Source organism: Lactuca serriola, chromosome 4 (assembly GCF_051521515.1).
Source record: "Lactuca serriola cultivar US96UC23 chromosome 4, Lser_US96UC23_V15, whole genome shotgun sequence".
In the NCBI taxonomy this organism is placed as follows: Eukaryota; Viridiplantae; Streptophyta; class Magnoliopsida; order Asterales; family Asteraceae; genus Lactuca; species Lactuca serriola.
In genome coordinates, this window is record NC_136411.1 from 150,912,256 (window position 1) to 150,930,592 (window position 18,337).

General features: G+C 36.6%; 2 non-coding genes across 2 annotated transcripts; both read right to left on the reverse strand.

Moving 5' to 3' along the window:
- Positions 1 to 1,246: 1,246 nt before the first annotated feature.
- LOC145103343 (U2 spliceosomal RNA) lies at positions 1,247 to 1,441 on the reverse strand. Its single transcript, XR_013706443.1, has one exon. It is a non-coding gene; the product is annotated as a U2 spliceosomal RNA (small nuclear RNA).
- Positions 1,442 to 1,834: 393 nt separating this feature from the next.
- On the reverse strand, positions 1,835 to 1,998 carry LOC145103328 (U1 spliceosomal RNA). The gene has a single exon (XR_013706429.1). It is a non-coding gene; the product is annotated as a U1 spliceosomal RNA (small nuclear RNA).
- Positions 1,999 to 18,337: the final 16,339 nt, after the last annotated feature.

Consider the following 18,337-nt stretch of genomic DNA (forward strand, 5'->3'; position numbering starts at 1 on the left):
TCTTTTGCAATACTTCCAATACAACAGATAAATGCTCGACGTGCTCCGACTAGGTTTTACTATAAACAAGAACATGATTATAAAAAAACTAGCACAAACCGTCGTAGGAAAGACTGGAAAACCTTGTATTCATCAAATAATTGAATTTAGCAGTCGCGTTGGTTAACCCGAACGACATGACCAGAAACTCGTAATGTCCTTCATGAGTGCAGAAAGCAGTTTTTTGAACATCCCCGACCTTCATCGAATTTTGTGATACCCTGATTTAAGATCAAGCTTGGAAAAGATAGTAGCTCCACATAAGTCGTCGAGTAGCTCGTCTATGACTGGAATCGGAAATTTATCTAGAACGGTTGCTTTATTAAGTGCTCAATAATCCACACAAAACCTCCAACTTCCGTCTTTTTTTCTTCACCAACAAAACCGGGCTCGAAAAAAGGCTAGTACTTGGCTGAATTATACCTACTTTGAGCATTTCACGGATTAACTTCTCGGTCTCATCGTTTTGTGCATGGGGATAGCGGTAGGGGCAAACGCTAATTGGAGTGGTGCCCTCGTGAAGGGTGATGGCGTAACCTGCTCAACTTTGTAGCTTATATCTCGGGCTTAGGCTCAAAGAGACAACTAACATTTTGTCTTGATTGTCCATCGTTTTTAATGATTCTCTATTTTTAGTCATGAAGCTCTATACTAGATATGAGGACCTAGTATCACATACGTTCCACCGGGTTTGCAGTTAAACTCCCGGTTTTACATATTTGGACATTTTGGTGAACTCAATAGCCACAAAATCTTCATTACTTTACGAAATGGGATCATGGTTTCTTAGTTGATGGGTGAAACGATTGTGCGGTTTTGATAATAACAAGGGTGGGGAATGACTACCGGCTGAATGGTAACCTAATGGAAGAGTTTGGTATCGAAAGGTGACGACTCGATTCCCATGCATGATGCATCCCCAAGTGAACTTGTTCTTGCATCGAAAAGTGAACTTGTTCTTGCTATTGATGTTAATACCGTAGTTTTCTTTAACTCACAAACTGAATTGGTTCTTGCTCAGTTTTCTTTGGTGCAGGGTATATGGGATGACCAACGTATCTGGATTATTGATTAACCAAGTTGAAGGTAGAAAAACACACAGTCCCTTTTAATGGTAAACTACAAGGGTCAACAGTACCTGCGGCAACTCTCCTTAAACAGGCAAGTATGGATGCATCAGAAAAACAAAGTTTAAATTTTAAATTTAAAGGGGTGCGCCGTGCCAAGGCAATAGTGCAACGCCAAGGCCACACTCAAAACCCCAATAGCAAGCTATTGTGACGGATCTTTCCCCATAAAAAATAAGATTAATATCGAGTGGGCCAATGACCCACATATCAGATATTAAACTGATAAGAACAGATACTACACTTGATCTTAGCCAAAAGGCCGAGAAAGGTATCAGATTTCCGTAAGGGAAAGGCCTTCCTTTTAAAACCTACTCAACATTCTCTGTTTGCTTTCCTTGAGGCGATGTGGGACTCGTTAACTTTGCACAGGTATTATTTTTTTTTCTCATCCAGTCACATGCAACGGACTCAACTAATGGCTTCACTGCAATAGCTTAATTAATATAAGCTACCATATGTTAATATTAATATTCATATGAATTATAAACCATGAGACTACCCAACGCAGCAATCCTCATAACCGATCGATGATGAGGATGATTTGTTACTTGACTATGATCGATGCAACCAAACCGAATCTTAATCAACAGAAATTACTCATGGGTTTCTTTTTTACAAGACGTTTGGAAATATATTTTTTTAATAATCTTAAAACTAGAGTATGGGTAGAGGCTGCGCGAACGCAGGCCCCCGCTAACACAAATTATGACGTAGGTTCGACCAACTTGGGCCGACCTTAGAAAGGCACCCCTCCGTAATGTGCAATGGAGATCACCAACCTAGGCCATGAACCTTCTTGATCGCCCAAAGACCCCGTCCAGGTAAGTGACTTTTCCGTTCCCCTACCCTCACTTTTTATGCAACAACTACCTTCACTTTTCTTTTCTTCACCCTCCGATGTGGGATGGATTCCTATTCTTAATTCTTTGCCAAACTTACATATACTCCTCTACGTACTACATCTCTAACTTCCTGCTTTACGCCTATACCTTATTTATATATCCTAATCAGTAATCACAAAAAAACACAACTTGCCACACTCAGTCTGTCTCAACTCATCATCAACCCATATAATACTTGTTTGCATTTCATCCCTGCTATTACTTTACCAAATAAACAAAATATATTATATATCACGCTATCACCTCCATGCTTCTCAAGAGGATGCAAAAATCTTGGTGATGCCCTTGGACGATATGTTAAGATCGCAAGTGATCTTCGGTGCAAGCCTGACCAATTGTTAGCGCATCGCACCTAAACTATATGACCTTTTTCATAAGCTACACAAGCACGGAAAAGGGTAATTAAATGCAGATGTTGTGCTTCAAGGCCTGCAAAAGTGACTGTCAGTTACAACCCAATTCCTTTATCGTCCCTTCACTTAAATATTTATTTTACAATATTTAATTTTTAGGTACAATCACGCTTTGCTCTAATCAATATTTCATGCCTCTTTCTCGATACAAAAATTGCCACTTATGATAACACTTTTTCACGTACGTATTGTTATACACAACTACCCGTGCGCATCCATGGCATAATTAAAAACTAAAACTGTGGATCAGTTATATTCCTGCTAATACTAAAACTGATAATTAAAAACTATATATGCCTTTACATTGTGTTCTCAAGTTTTGTCTAAAGAAACGGGCCGAAAAGAAAATTATGGAAAGGGAAAAAGAGAACAGAAAGTTATTATTTTATTTATCTTATAGAGTTGGAAGGAATATAAGGAACCCGGTTTCAGGTAAAAGAAAGGAAGCTTATAATTTGATAACTTTGTATTTAACATCACAATACCATACAATTGTTAGAAACAGTAAAGTATAATAATCACTGAACTAGGAAACAAGCTTAATTAATTTTCATCCTAATAATTTAATATAATCCTTGTATTCGCAAAAATATTAGACAAATATGCCGCTTACTACATAGAGTAAATCAACAAATTTGGGATCAAATATCAACGGAGATTGATAATCAGTTAGAGATATCGTCTCTAATGGTACAAGAATCGATTGGAAACCATTTAGATTTCGGATTTATGGTTGGAATGTAATGCTATATCTATAGAGGAATTGTATTTATGGATCCTAGCCTTAGATATTAATGTGGGTTACAATATTAAGGATTGAATCAACTAACTAAAACTTTATCTCTTATTTTTGATGTCTGGAAATGGTGATCTTCTTCCTCCTCCTCCACCCACTCAAAACTCAAACTTCACTATTCTATCAATTATGTCAAAATAAAAGCTTACTAGTCCAAACTATTTGGATTGGATGCGAAATTTGAAGATGACACTTCGCTATGAGAACAAAGAGTATGTTCTTAATAGCCCATTCCCCGAAATTGACGAGGCGACTGTTGCACCTGAGGAAATTACTGAACATAAACAACATATTAATGATGCCACCAATATCACTTGCATAATGATTTCAAGCATGGCACCTGATCTCTAAAAGTACTATGAGGACTATTGGTCGTATGAAATGAACGTGGTTCTTGCTCAAATGTTCCACAAGAAAGCGAGACAAGAGTGTTGTGAGGTCTTCAAAGCCCTAAGGTCGCGTAAATCAAAAGAAGGGGGAACATGCGTGTGCTCATGTGCAAAAGATTCAGCTACACGTGGAAAGATTGGAAAAAATCTGAATGTGAATTTCGACAAGGATCTGGCCATTGATATGGTCCTCGACTCTTTTTTAACTAGTTATGATCAGTTTATCCTAGCTTATCATTTTAAAAACAACAAAAAAAACAAAAGAACAACATGGATTGAGCTACATAGTCTATAACAAACTGCTAAAGTTGGAATGTAAAAGTCACATTAGTGAAAGGGGAAGAAAAGAGCCCAATGGTGGGCTAAAGGGAAAGTTCAACTTTGATTCTCCTCCTGTCAGTGATCCGAAGAGGTTGTGTGCTTTCATTGTGGCCAAAAAGGACATTGGAAGAAAAGATTCCCCATGTACTTGCAAGAAGTGAGAGAAGCTAAAGGCAAGGTATCTGGCTCCACATATGGTATATACTATATAGAAATCAATAACACTCAATTTTCAAATTATTGGATCCTTAATACAGGATATGGTTTCTATATTTGTTATGATATATAAGGACTAAGGGAAAGTGAAAGGGCCGAACATGGAAGTTGAACATGATCATGGGGAATATACATATTTCAACTGTTACCAAGATTGGGACTTATGAGCGTATGTTTGGTGATAGTGTTATGGTTGATTTAGAAAACTATTGTTATTGTTAAAAAATGACAAAAAAAAAACATAATTTATTTTCATGGTTTATTTAGAAAAGGTTATCGTTATGTGTTTGACAATAATGATGGTGCAATTTTGGTTTATAAAAATGACGTTTTTATTTTAAAATATTTGTAACATCCTAATCTTCTGGTATGAATTTAAAAGCTTATTATTTATATTTTCAGGGCAACTCGACGAGTTGGAAGGCTCCAACTCGTCGTGTAGAAGTATATTAAGTTGTGTATCTTTCAAGGTCTACTGGACGAGTTGGAAGACCCAACTCGACAAGTTGACGACTGTTTATGAAACCCTGATTTCAGGGTTTTGTACCATATTTAAAGAATTTATGACTCATTTGTGGCCTGCCTCATCGTTCCCTCAATCCAAAGAAAACCCTAATTACGCCTTTTTCCTCATTTTGATTGTTTGTGAGCTTAAAGAGTGTTCTTTGGTGCTTTTCTTGAAGAAGCTTGAAGATGGTGGTCCAAGGTTGAATGAAGAAGCTTTAGATCTGGGATTTTCAATGTTGTTACAGCCACTTGGAGGTATAAATTTGTTGTCTTGATCATCCCTTCTTCTAGCTCTCTTATTTTAGAAGTTATGGCCATTATTAGCTTATTTTGGGACCATTCTTGGATTTGAGCATGTTATGAAGCCATGGTTTTAGATCTGGACGTTCATGGTCCCTTTTGACATAAAGTTCTCATCTTTATCAAGTATTGGCCCTCCTTCATGCCCTAGGTCCCTTGATAAGCCTTATTTGAGTGTTTTAGCCCCTTTGATGCCATGCATGGACGTAAAGTTAGCAACTTTACATGGTATCTCAGTCCTAGGGGACCATATCTATAGTTTGGAGCATTAAGCTCTCTTGGAAGCGTCTGAATGCATTAAGGTTGGGAAAACCTGACGAGTTGCTCTGCCAACTTGACAAGTTGGTGGGGGGTTTCCCGCTTTCTAGATGTTGAAGAACTCGACGAGTTGCTCTAGTAACTCGGTGAGTTGACTCGAGCTTTTCACGACTTTCTATGACATGAAGAAACTCGATGAGTCAAGAGATGTACTCGACTAGTTGGGTCCAACATGGACTGTTAACCTTAACTGTTGACTCTGAATTTGACCAAGGTTGACTTTAAGGGTATTTTTTGGTAAATTGGGATTTTAATGAAATGAGTCACATGGTGGTTATAGGAGGTTGAGTTCGGAGCTGTGATTCGAGAGTTGGATATTGACAGTCAGTGCTTCTTGTAAGGTGAGTTTTCCTCACTGTACTTATGGATCGAAGGCACCAAGGTCGGCTCTTTCGATTGTTATCATGCTTTATTACTATTGTGATCTGTTAGATTTGCATCCTGGTAGCTAGGATGCTCTATGTGGTTATGATATTTTAGATCGATATCCTGGTAGATAGGATGTTGCTACGTTTAGTGATCTGTATATCGGTTTGACTGTTTGTAGATTGGTTATGTGCTTAATTATTATTTATATGTCCACATGTATGTGTGTGCGTGTGTGTGGTTGGGTTGAGGTTGTCCTGCTTTGTGTTGTAGGCTAACAGACATAAGGCATTCCGGATAAACTGTAGGTCTTGCGAGGCGGTCCAGTCAGGCCGAAGGCCCGACGAGCGGTCTGGATAGGTTATTGGCCCTGCGAGGCGGTCCAGTCATGCCGAAGGCTCGGGAGCTGTCCAGATAGGCTGAAGGCCTTGCGAGGTGGTCCAGTCAGGTTGAAGGCTCATTATGCATGTTGTTATTGGTTATGTTAATGTGGTGGTATTTTGGGGAAGACTCACTAAGCTTTGGGCTTATAGTTTTTTATTATGTTTCAGGTACTTCAAATGATCACGGAAAGGCGAAGGCTTGATCGTGCACCTCCTCCTATTTTGTGTTATGATTTTATTGGATTTTCTAATGTTAAACTATTTTGAAAACAATTTGTAAGCAATGGATGGTTTTGGAATGTTTGAAAAGCTTACAATTTTTATGAATTTTATGGATGTTACAATATTATCCTTGTGATGGAATGTATGAAACTGTTTTGTGTGTTAATGACCTTAGCAATAATGTATTTAGTATTAGTTATTCTAATGTTTTACACAAGGCATGCTTATAGCATTTGTCGTATTGGGCATATAAACAATAAACGCATTGCCCAACTCCAAAAGAATGGAGTGTTTGAATCATTTGACTTGAAGTCAAATGATGAATGTGAATATTGTCTATTAGGTAAAATGACTAAATCACATTTCATGGGAACTTGTGAAAGAGGTGAAGGAATGTTAGACCTCATCCATACATATGTATGTGGTCCTTTCAAGTTCGACACAAGGGATGATAATTGCTACTACGTGACATTTACCAATGATTATATTAGATATGGCTATATCTATTTAATCAAGCGTAAGTCAAAAATCTTTGAAAAGTTCGAAGGCTTTAAGCACGTAGTAGATAATCAATTGGGCAAGAAGATAAGGAGGATCATATCAGAGAGATGGAGAATATCTTAGCATTGGTTTCAACGATTATCTTAAGGAATGTGAAAATGTTTCCTAATTGACCATCCCATGACACCACAACTTAATGGTGTAATTGAAAGGCGAAATCAAACCTTACTTGACATGGTTCGTTCCATAATGAGTTAAGTTTCATTCCCTATATCATTTTGGGGGTATGCATTAGAGACAACCATATGTATCCTCAATCTCGTTCCTACCAAGAAGGTTTCCAAAACACCTCATGAAATGTGGAGTGGGAAACCTCTCTCAATCGTACATATCAAAGTCTGGGATTTACGGCTCTCGTTAGGCATGATACCTAAGATAAACTAAAACCCATATTAAGGAGATCTTGAGGCAACTCATTGGATAACAATGAAGAAAATACTTAAGTATTTGCGGAAAACCAAAGATATGATCTTAGTTTTCGGTGGAAAATATGAACTTAAAGTGAGTGGTTATAGTGATGTAAGTTTTCTAATGGATCGGGATAATAGTTATTCGCAATTTGGCTGGATATTTCTATTCAATGGTGGAGCAGCACTTGGAAAAGTTCCAAGCAACAAACGGTGGTTGATTCTACTTATGAGTTAGAGTACATTGTAGCGAGTGAGGTAGAAAAGGAAGCAGCTTGGTTGAAGAATTTCATTGGTAACCTTAGAGTTGTTCCGTAAATCCAAGAGCCCATGGAGATTTTATGCGACGATGAAGGTGTGGTTGATTTAACCAAAGAACCAACAAATCATGGAAGATAAAGGCACATCAAAAGAAAATACTTGTATACCTGACATCAAGTACTTAGAAACATGGATTTTAGTATTGGTTAAACCCACACTTAGCGATTACTTCATGGATTCAATCACGAGTAATTCTAAGATGATAATATCTTCTATTCTTGAAACATAGGTATATCCATAATCGTTTGTCATAAAATGCAATTACATGTATTACATGATGAGTAAAAGGTATGATTATATAGTCAAAGTTTATTTGTTCCTTTTTTCCTATTAAGGAAGAGTGATATATTTGGGCCCCTCAGTGATTTGATATTGACATTATAGTGATGGGACCGACTTGGACTAAATTGATGTGTTTAATTCATATTCTAATGACGTGATAATAAATCGGAAATCGAGAAACAAAATCTTGGACTAAGAGATTTACTTGTATCCATGTTTCATGTCCATACGATATCTTGTAGAACGAATGAATAGTTGATCACTTATTTTAGCGCAAACATCTGATTTAATTAGAGTTTGACAGTGGCTTTGGAAATCACTCTTTACTGGTTATTCAAGGACCATGCTTGTAATTATAGTTGATGCTTTACCCTAGTGGGAGACAATTGGATTAAGGTGTCTAAGGTCTTAATTAAATTGGTATAATCTTAGTGAATAAAAGTAAAGTTGTTTTTGGGTTGCCCTCATTACCAGGAAATAGTTAGGATTGATATTATGAAAGGTCAAAATGATTTATATACTATATGATTAATATATTAATTAGAGATTGTTAATCATTAATTAAGAATTAACCAAGACTAATTGGAAATTAGTTTTGGATTAATTAGAATTAATAAAGGGTGCAAGGGTTAAATTGCAATTTTTTAATAGTTAAGCAAGGGAGGCAATTCCAGAACATCCCTATGCTTGGTTGATTTTGAGAGATTCCAGATATATTTTGGAAGCCTCCAATAGCAGATAAGAAAAAAATAATTAGGTTAAAATATTATTATTTTAATATTTAAATCTAGGGTTTCTAGGTTTTCTAGCAGCTGTAAATAGGGACTATATCTCTATCTATAATCGATCCATAACCCCCACATATAGATAAATATGTTTTCTCATCCTTTTTCTCTTTATACTTTCGATCCTAGGGTTTTCTAGGATTTAGTGTGAACCATTAGAGGCATACACATTATTGGTGCTTGCTTTTCCAAGGAAGAAATCAAGAGGGTTGTTTGCATCATTTGATTGTTGCAAAAGGTATGTGTTCCAACTCATGTGATTTTTGATTTCATAGGTTTGAAGATTGTTTCATAAAGTATGTTGCTATTGTTGGGGTTTTAGCACTATAACACTCCTATGGTGCACATGAAACCTTAAATACTTTGGATCTATGTTTTCTCTAATTATACATGCATATTCGATTTCCCAAAGTATTATCCTATCTAGCATACAAATTGTCAAATGAGCAATACAACTAGTTAGATGACTTACCTCTTAGAAGGACTTGTAGTTGTTGACCTTTGAAAGCTTGATCACCTGAAATGTGATGCCTTTAATGGTTCACAAACATCAATATGCAAGAGGAGTCTTGAGAGAATAAGTCATTTAGCACAAAATAAACACACACTCTTCAAGAATGTTGTTCAGCCAATTTTGGCTATAGGGGGTTTATTTATAGTGAGAAAATGCTAGGGTTACACTTTGTAAACTCTAATGACCTTTCATATTACTTAGATTTCATGAGTTAACCTCCATGGACTATCTCATTGGTTTAGCTCATCCTAAATAACCATGGATCATTAGCCTACACTATAAGAATCATTGATTTACATAATCAATCCTCATATATTTAATTAGTCTCTTTTGATCACAAAATTAATTCTAAATTAATTCTTGATCAATACTAATAATATGATTTCATATTAATATATTATACTTGTAATTAATTAATAAATCATAACGAACCTTTTTCTCAAAAGTCCATCCTATCAAAATTGCACTGGTGAAGGCAACCCAAAAGGACCATGCTGCAATCGGGTCAAGTACAACCCAATTATACTTATGGGCTTATACACCAAATCCAATAGTCTCCCACTTGGATAAGTCTAATAGCTATAACTGCCAATGCAACTTCAGGATCCGACTTAGCAATTGTAAGCTTCAAAAGCCATTGTCGAACTCTGACCTAGTCAGTGACGCGTCCTTCAGATATGGGATCATATATTCCTCTGTTCTCAAGATATATATGAGTACAAACACATGAAACATAGTCATACTTATTGTCCAACAATTTGTTTCCCGATTTCCCGATTCGTCTGACATAGAACATAACTAAAGACATCAATTTACTTCTAACTGGGCCCGGCACATAGTCAAAACAGAATCATCGAGGGGCCCAAGATATCGCTTTTAATACTTTTAGGATAAAAGGAACAGATAATCTTTGACATTGTATGCTTGTACTAACTACTCATTAAGCCAGGCACAACGATACGTTTTATAACATCAAGTTACTGATGTGTTTTCGTATCATCAATGCACAACTAACTCGTAGTCAACAAATCATATATCTTAGTTTAAAGATTATATGATATTATCGTCTCACAATTACTCGTGATAAATTCCATGAAGTAATTCAGGTGAGCGTGGGTTAATCCAATACTCAAATCTTATTTCAGGAGCACTCATGAATGGTGTAGCAAACTTTTGCTATGTCAAACACCTTAGACAACTTACAAGACAACTCATGACAGTCTAGCCTCATTACCTACTTCCAAAGTATGATCGACTGTGGATAATTTGAATAATCTTATTATTCAGGAAGTTAAAACATGTAAAGTGAAACACAAGAATAATACTAATCCTATATGGTCCTAAAACTCTTGAGTATAAATAAAACACATTTTATTCAATCACCATATTGGTTACATATTATTCATTGTATATTTTTTCGATTTATCAACTAATAATTGAATTAAATAAACAGCTATCCCATGCTCTAATCATGCACATTATGTTTACCTACGGTCCTTACTTTATGAAATAGATCGATTGTAAACATTTCCAACGATACTCATTTCACAATTTCAAATCCTTATCGTAAGTGTAAGAATACCAAGTTCTTGCCACTTACTATAATTTGTTAGATTCTAAACTTATATGCAGTGATCCTTTTGTAATGATTATGTACACAAGTCACAGAGACTTTGTTAATTACAAAACTTTCCATTGGATATTGTTACAAGACAATTCCATAGATCCAAAGTCTCATATTCAAAGCACATTCCTTTGAACATCCTTCTTACATAAAAGTTTCTAACTGTCTCATAGATTCTTGATATCTAACTCCCATTATGGAAACATTTCCATATTTGCCATATGACAACTCATTGTTAATAGAATCATGTCTATTCTTAATAATGTCAATATGGTCCATCCATTAATATACTTCCAACTATCCATAAGCAACCAATCTTTGGTGAACCTTGGATTGTTCTTAGCAGTTGCTTAATAACTTTAGTCATATCCAGTTCTAGTCCTTTTTCCCTCTTAATTCCCTAGGCATTTGGAAAATTTAGAACACATGAATATTATAGCATATATAATCGATCCTATACCTGAAGCATATGGGATACGATTCATAAAGTCTTACATAAAGACATGATACTTGACCAATCTTTTGCTATAATATTTCCATATATAGAATTTCCAATTTTGAAGCATTTCAACATGGTATTCATATAAATCCTTGACTAAATTTGTTTAAAATCTCAATCTAAACTTTTAGAATTGAAATGAAGTATAAGTTCCTCTCCCTTAATTATAGCAAAACAACTTTTCAACCCTACAACTTTGCGAATTTAAAACTTTGTTTTCTATAATTAACATTGCTAACTTGCAACACTTATCATAATAATTATGCTTCCACTAGCATAACAATTATTTTGCTAATTGCATAACATTTATTCTCCCACTAGCTGTGACATAAGTCCAGAAATCAATTGGAGTTATAGAAATCAATACTTTATTGACTTTCTTACCGAGATGCTTCGATAAGCCTTTATCTATGCTCACACACCTTTTATTAGAAATCTCATATGTGTGTCTAAACAATTTTAGAACTTACAGTAACAAGTCTCAAATGTTTAGACTTTTTTCCATTTCTCACAATTCGAACTATGAAGAGGGATGTCGTAGTCATAATCGAATTTGAGAATGCAAATATCACAATTGCTAACTCTTTAAAATCTACTTAGTGAAAGTGTTTCCTCACAATCATTTTCATGAATTGGAGAGAAACCTTATGACACTTAGATTTTTATGGTGTATGTGTTCCTATCCATGTAAAATTTTCAAAACCATAATCACAAGACAATGTTAGTGACAAATCCAAACTCATATGGGCTAAACTTGTTCAATATTAATTCCTTGCCACCTGCCAGCACAAGGGCCTACCATTGCTTCCAGGTTGTAATGCAAATAATTGAGAACTCATAGCACTCACATGCATAGTCAACCAACTGGAATAGGCACAAAAATAAGAATATGTCAACACGATAGGTTACAAACTTCAAGCCGTGTGCTAGTGATTAACGATAGATTGACTCTTGATTAGTTCTTACAACTTTTCAAGATCTTTAAGACTCCCACTGACCTTTTGACATATAAGTATCTCTCTGTCAAGAAACATTACTTGACAAACAAATATTCGAGTTAATGTGATTTCTTCTCAAGACAAACACTTTTGACAATCTGTCTTAGTTGATCTTTGTTTTATCCAAAACATTACAACTTACAAATGAATCAAATCCATATTGCTAAAAATACAAACATCAGTTTTCACATATGCCATTGCAAGGAAATATAAAATAAGATAATTTTTTTCTTTATTTATATAATTGTGGAAAAACTTTTCCTTACAATGCAATTACAAATGAAGACAATGCTATTACAAATTTCTAAGCAATCTATCATAACTCTTAAGCAGTAGCTCAAAAATCCGATCATCGAACCATGCGATCGAAATCCATCTCTTCGCGATCAGACTCTGCATGCCTTTCCTTTAAGCTTCCTTTGATCCTACAAGACATCAAAATATAATCTTATCACATCATGTATTAATAATCTACCAATAAGAACTAAATAAAGTTAGATAGTAGACTTACCTGAAGCAGAGTCGAACTTTTTGATCTCACCATTCTTATGATCCTTCATGTAGATACGACAGCTTCGCAACCAGTGCCCCTTCTCTTGGCAATAGAAACATATGGACTCTTTGGGAATGGTACATGGGACAATCTCAGACTTAGCCTTTCCCTTTCCCTTTCCCTTGGAAAGAGAAATCTTTTCTGGACTTCTAATGTTTCCATTGTTAATGTCCATGGAAGTTTGGGAAGTAGATCTTCTAATCAAATTTGCTTTACCAGTGCGCCAAATCATTGCAAATTCAACAGCAATAAACAAATACGTAAGATTAATAAGAGTCACATTGCGGTCTGTCATATAGTAGTCTTTAACAAACTGACTATACGACTCGGGAAGTGACTGAAGAACCAAGTCAACAACCAACTTCCTTGAGACATCGACTCCTAACATTCCCATCCTGTGTGTGACTTCATCTCCAAGACATATGCACACACAAACCTTCCATCTTGATGTTGGCTTGCCAGTAGGGCTTGAGTGACCTTGAACTTTTCAAGTCTTTGAACTTGTGGGTTAAGAAGAATAATTGGAGGAGGTGGAGGAAGTGAAGTATGATATTGTGGAATATCATCTTCATGCGGAAAGCCTTTTCCAATAGATTCGGGAAGACCATAGTTGTCTAACCTAGACATTTATAAAGGAGAAATTCAAGTTAGTTGATTTAAGTCCTTAATATAACACCCAAAATGCAATATTAAGGCTAGGACCCAACACAATATTCTACAATTGCGAAAAAGGATGTCGTACTCCAATTGTAAAATATTTGAAGGTAGGTAAATGACGATTTACCAATTTTCACCATGAAAAACGAAATGTATTATTAAGTTTTAATTTGATTGAAATTCCTAGATCCTTTGAGATTCATTGAACTTTTCAATGACATGTTTAAATCTCGATTGTGCCCTTCAAGTTTGTGATTAGGATGCTAAGGATCACAAACAAGGTGTGAATAACCATGCAAATTAGCTTGGTACACTCAATGTTACAAACCACCTAATCAATGTTCCGGTTAACCACACACAGTCCATTGATCTATGATTAACATTAAGCTACCTTGTGCCACACATTGTCAGTCTCAGATTAGTGTGTCGGTTAACGACACACGCTCTACTAATGACTTAACAAGGTGCAAAGTGCAATTTCATGCATTAGCACCATTTTCAAATTTTCCTAAGTAACTAAGATTGAGAATTTAATAAAACTTTAGTTACTTATATTTATCATTATACTTTTAATGAGGGAGAATTACTGTCTTATCCTCCCCGTTCGGCAAACGACCTCCACCAGTCAAGGAAGCGGTGGGTGAGAGTGGACACCCATTAAACCACCATTTTATAGGCAGTGACTTTATACCCCCCTTATAGACCGACTTCGTGAATGAGGACTACTAACGGTAAGACTGACTTGTCTTTTATATATATATATATATATATATATATATATATATATATATATATATATATATATATATATATGATGGGTTTGAGCCATAAGAACATTACTATGTGCACATACAAACCCTAATGCTTGGATCTACGTTTCTCTAATTGAACATGCAATGTATCCAAGACTTTGATCAATAGATCTAGTATAATAACATAAGAAAAACAGATCTAAAAGATACCTTAAGTATCCTGCTTGAATCTTCTTGTCCTTGGAGCTTAGAGTCACAATTGTCACTCCTCTAATGGCTTACAAACACCAACTTAGCATGAGGATGATTAGAGAGAGAGGGGAGGAAGTCGGCTAGGGTTTCTTCAAAAACACGAGTGCCGATTTCCTTGACCCCATGTGTCTATTTATACTAGTGAGGCTCCTAGGGTTTCACCCTTAAACCCTAATTGGATAACTTAAGCCCTAAGCAATCCAATCTCCCTAATGATAAGCCTTGGACGATTTCTAGGTCCTTCCAAAACCCCAAAACCGTCCACCCCTTATCCATAAGGGATTATAGCCCAAAGTACAACTATCATACAATTGACAGTTTATGCCCTTTTATTTAATTAATCTCTTTAAGTCACCAAATTAATTCTTAATTAATTTATGACTTATATTAATCAACTAACAATATTATTATTCCTTATATTATTCTCATAATATATTAATAATATTTCTTCTCTCATTATAAATCATCCTGTCAAGTTGCTATAGTGAAGGCAACCCAAAAGGACCACGCACAATCGGGTCAAATACTTGCCTAATATAGTTGCAGCCTTAGACACTATTCCAACAGTCTCCCACTTGGATAAGTCTAGTAACTATATACACAATTATAATCCGATTAGCAATCGTAGCTCTCAAAGACGCTGTCAAACTCTGATCTTATCAGTCCTGTCCTTTAGATAAAGGATCATACAGTCCTCTGTTTAAATATCATGCGAACAATTCTATGGAACTAATTGTCCAGCAGTTGGTTTCTCGATCTTAGATTTATTTGACATAGAACTTAATCGAACACATAAATTTAGTTCTGACCGGGCCCGACACATAAGTCAAATCAAATCATCGAGCGGTCGAGATATCGCTTTTACCCTCTTAGGATAAAAGTAACAGATAAACTTCGACTTATATGCATTTACTTATTCATTAATCAACTATACACAATAATGCATTTTATAACATCAAGTTACTGATGCGGTTTCGCATTATCAATGTACAACAAATTAACAAATAACAAACCATATATCTAGGTTTTAAGACCATATGATATTATCGTCTTGCGATCACCCTTTTTATCACATTCCATAAGGTGATTCCAGCAAGCACGGGTTTGTTCCAATGCTCAAAACTAGTTCATAAGCACTCATGAACGTTACAACAAACTTTTGTTATGTCTAATACCATTTAGACAATCTACACACCAATTCATGACAATCTTCATTCATACCTAATTCCAACATATGAACGATTGTGGATTGTTTGAATAATTTGATTATTCTTAATAAACTCAATTATTCTGGAAGTTAAAACATGCAAAGTGAAACAATAGCTAAACAATTAACATAAGACAGTAACATTACTCATAAATAATACTCCTTTATTTAATCATCAAATGTTAATTACATTTATCTATTACACGTTTCTAATCCTATCTAATCTAAACTAATATCATCCTTCAGCCCAATACTCCTAGCATGCTGCAAGTGCTTAACCCTGCTCAGTCCCTTCGTAAGCGGATCTGCTGGGTTATCTTCTGATGATATCCTCTTAACCACGAGTTGTCCTTCTTCTACTCGATGTCTAATAAAGTGATATTTTCTGTCGATATGACGAGATCTACCATGATCCCTCGGTTCCTTGGTCAAGGCAACCGCTCCTTCCTTATCACAGAAAATTTCCATAGGCTCCTTTATGGCAGGTACAACTCCAAGATCACCGATGAAGTTCTTCAACCATATTGCCTCCTTCGACGCTTCGCTCGCTGCAATGTACTCTGATTCGCACATTGAATCAGCTATGGTTTCCTGCTTGGAACTTTTCCAAGTTACTGCTCCTCCATTCAGGGTAAAGACCCAGCCCGACTGCGAACGGTAGTTATCCCTGTCGATTTGAAAGCTGGCATCACTATACCCTCGCACCTTCAAGTCATCACTCCCTCCAAGGACTAAAAACCATTCCTTGGTCCTCCGAAGGTACTTAAGGAAATTCTTGACCGCAATCCAATTGGCTCTGCCAGGGTTCCCTTGATATCTACTAACCATGCTCAAAGCAAAGGCTACATCAGGGCGAGTACAAGTCATAGCATACATGATTGAGCCAACTGCGGAAGCGTATGGTACTCGGCTCATTTATGCTATTTCAGCTTCGGTACTCGGACTTTGAGTCTTACTCAACTTGGCATTACTTTGTATTGGTAATTCTCCCTTCTTCGAATTTTCCATACTAAAACGTTTTAGTACTTTATCTAAGTAAGTGCTCTGAATAAGTCCTATTAGCCTCTTACTTCGTTCTCTCACTATCCTTATTACCAAAATATAGGAAGCCTCTCCGAGGTCCTTCATAGCGAAGCACTTCCCGAGCCAGGACTTAACCTCCTGCAGTGTCGGGACGTCGTTTCCTATGAGTAGTATGTCATCGACATACAGAACGAGGAAGCTTACTATACTCCCATTGGCTTTGACATATACACATGATTCATGTTCGCTTCGTACAAATCCAAACTCTTTGACTTTCTCATCGAAGCAAAGATTCCATCTGCGAGACGCTTGCTTAAGTCCATAAATGGACTTCTCAAGCTTACACACTCTATTTGGATGCTTCGGATAGACAAAACCCTCTGGCTGAGCCATGTAAACATCCTCAACCAACTTCCCATTAAGGAAAGCGGTCTTGACATCCATTTTCCAAATCTCATAATCATGAAATGCGGCAATTGCTAGCATCACTCTAATAGACTTTATCTTCGCAACTGGTGAGAAGGTCTCATCATAGTCAACTCCGGGAGTTTGAGTAAAGCCCTTCGCAACCAATCGCGCCTTATATGTGTGTACGTTTCCATCCACGTCGGTCTTCTTCTTGAAGATCCATTTGCACCCAACGGTCTTACGTCCGGGCACATTATCAACCAAATTCCAAACTTGGTTGTCATACATGGATTGGATCTCGCTGTCCATTGCCTCCTTCCATTTTGCAGACTTCGGGCCTGCCATGGCTTCCTTATAGCTATTAGGTTCATCTAGATTTATTAGTGTACCATCAGTAATATACATGTCCCCTTCGGTAGTAATATGAAAACCATAAAACTGGGGTTGAACTCTAACTCTTTCGGAATGTCTAAGAGGTAAGGACTCGTCAATTGGTTCAACCGGAGTTTCCTCCTCGGGTTGAGCGCCAGCGGTAGAGGTTCCTTCATCAATCGATTCTTGAATCTCTTCAAGCTCGATTTGCCTCCCACTGTCTCCTTGGCTTATGAGTTCTCGCTCTCGGAAAACTCCTCTCCTCGCAACGAAGACAACATTGTCCTTCGGTCTATAGAAAAGATATCCAAAGGATTTCTACTGGTAGCCGATGAAAATACATCGCTCACTACGAGGTTCGAGCTTGTCGTGAGTATCTTGTCTTACGAAATCCTCGCAACCCCAAACCTTGATATGTGCTAATGAGGGAGCTTTCCTTGTCTACATCTCGTGAGGTGTTTTGGCAACCTTCTTAGTAGGGACTCGATTAAGGATATGGGCGGCAGTCTCTAAGGCGTTCCCCCAGAACAAGATAGGTAGTGAAGCACGACTCATCATAGAGCAGACCATGTCTAACAAGGTTCAATTACGCCTTTCTACCACACCATTCAACTGCGGTGTCCTAGGTGGCGTCAATTGTGAAACTATTCCACACTCTTTGAGATAGTCGTGGAATTCAAGACTTAGGTACTCTCCTCCTCGATCGGATCGAAGCATCTTGATTTTCCTGCCCAATTGATTCTCCACTTCATTCTTGAACTCTTTGAACTTTTCAAACGTTTCTGACTTTTGCTTGATTAAGTAGATATACCCATATCTA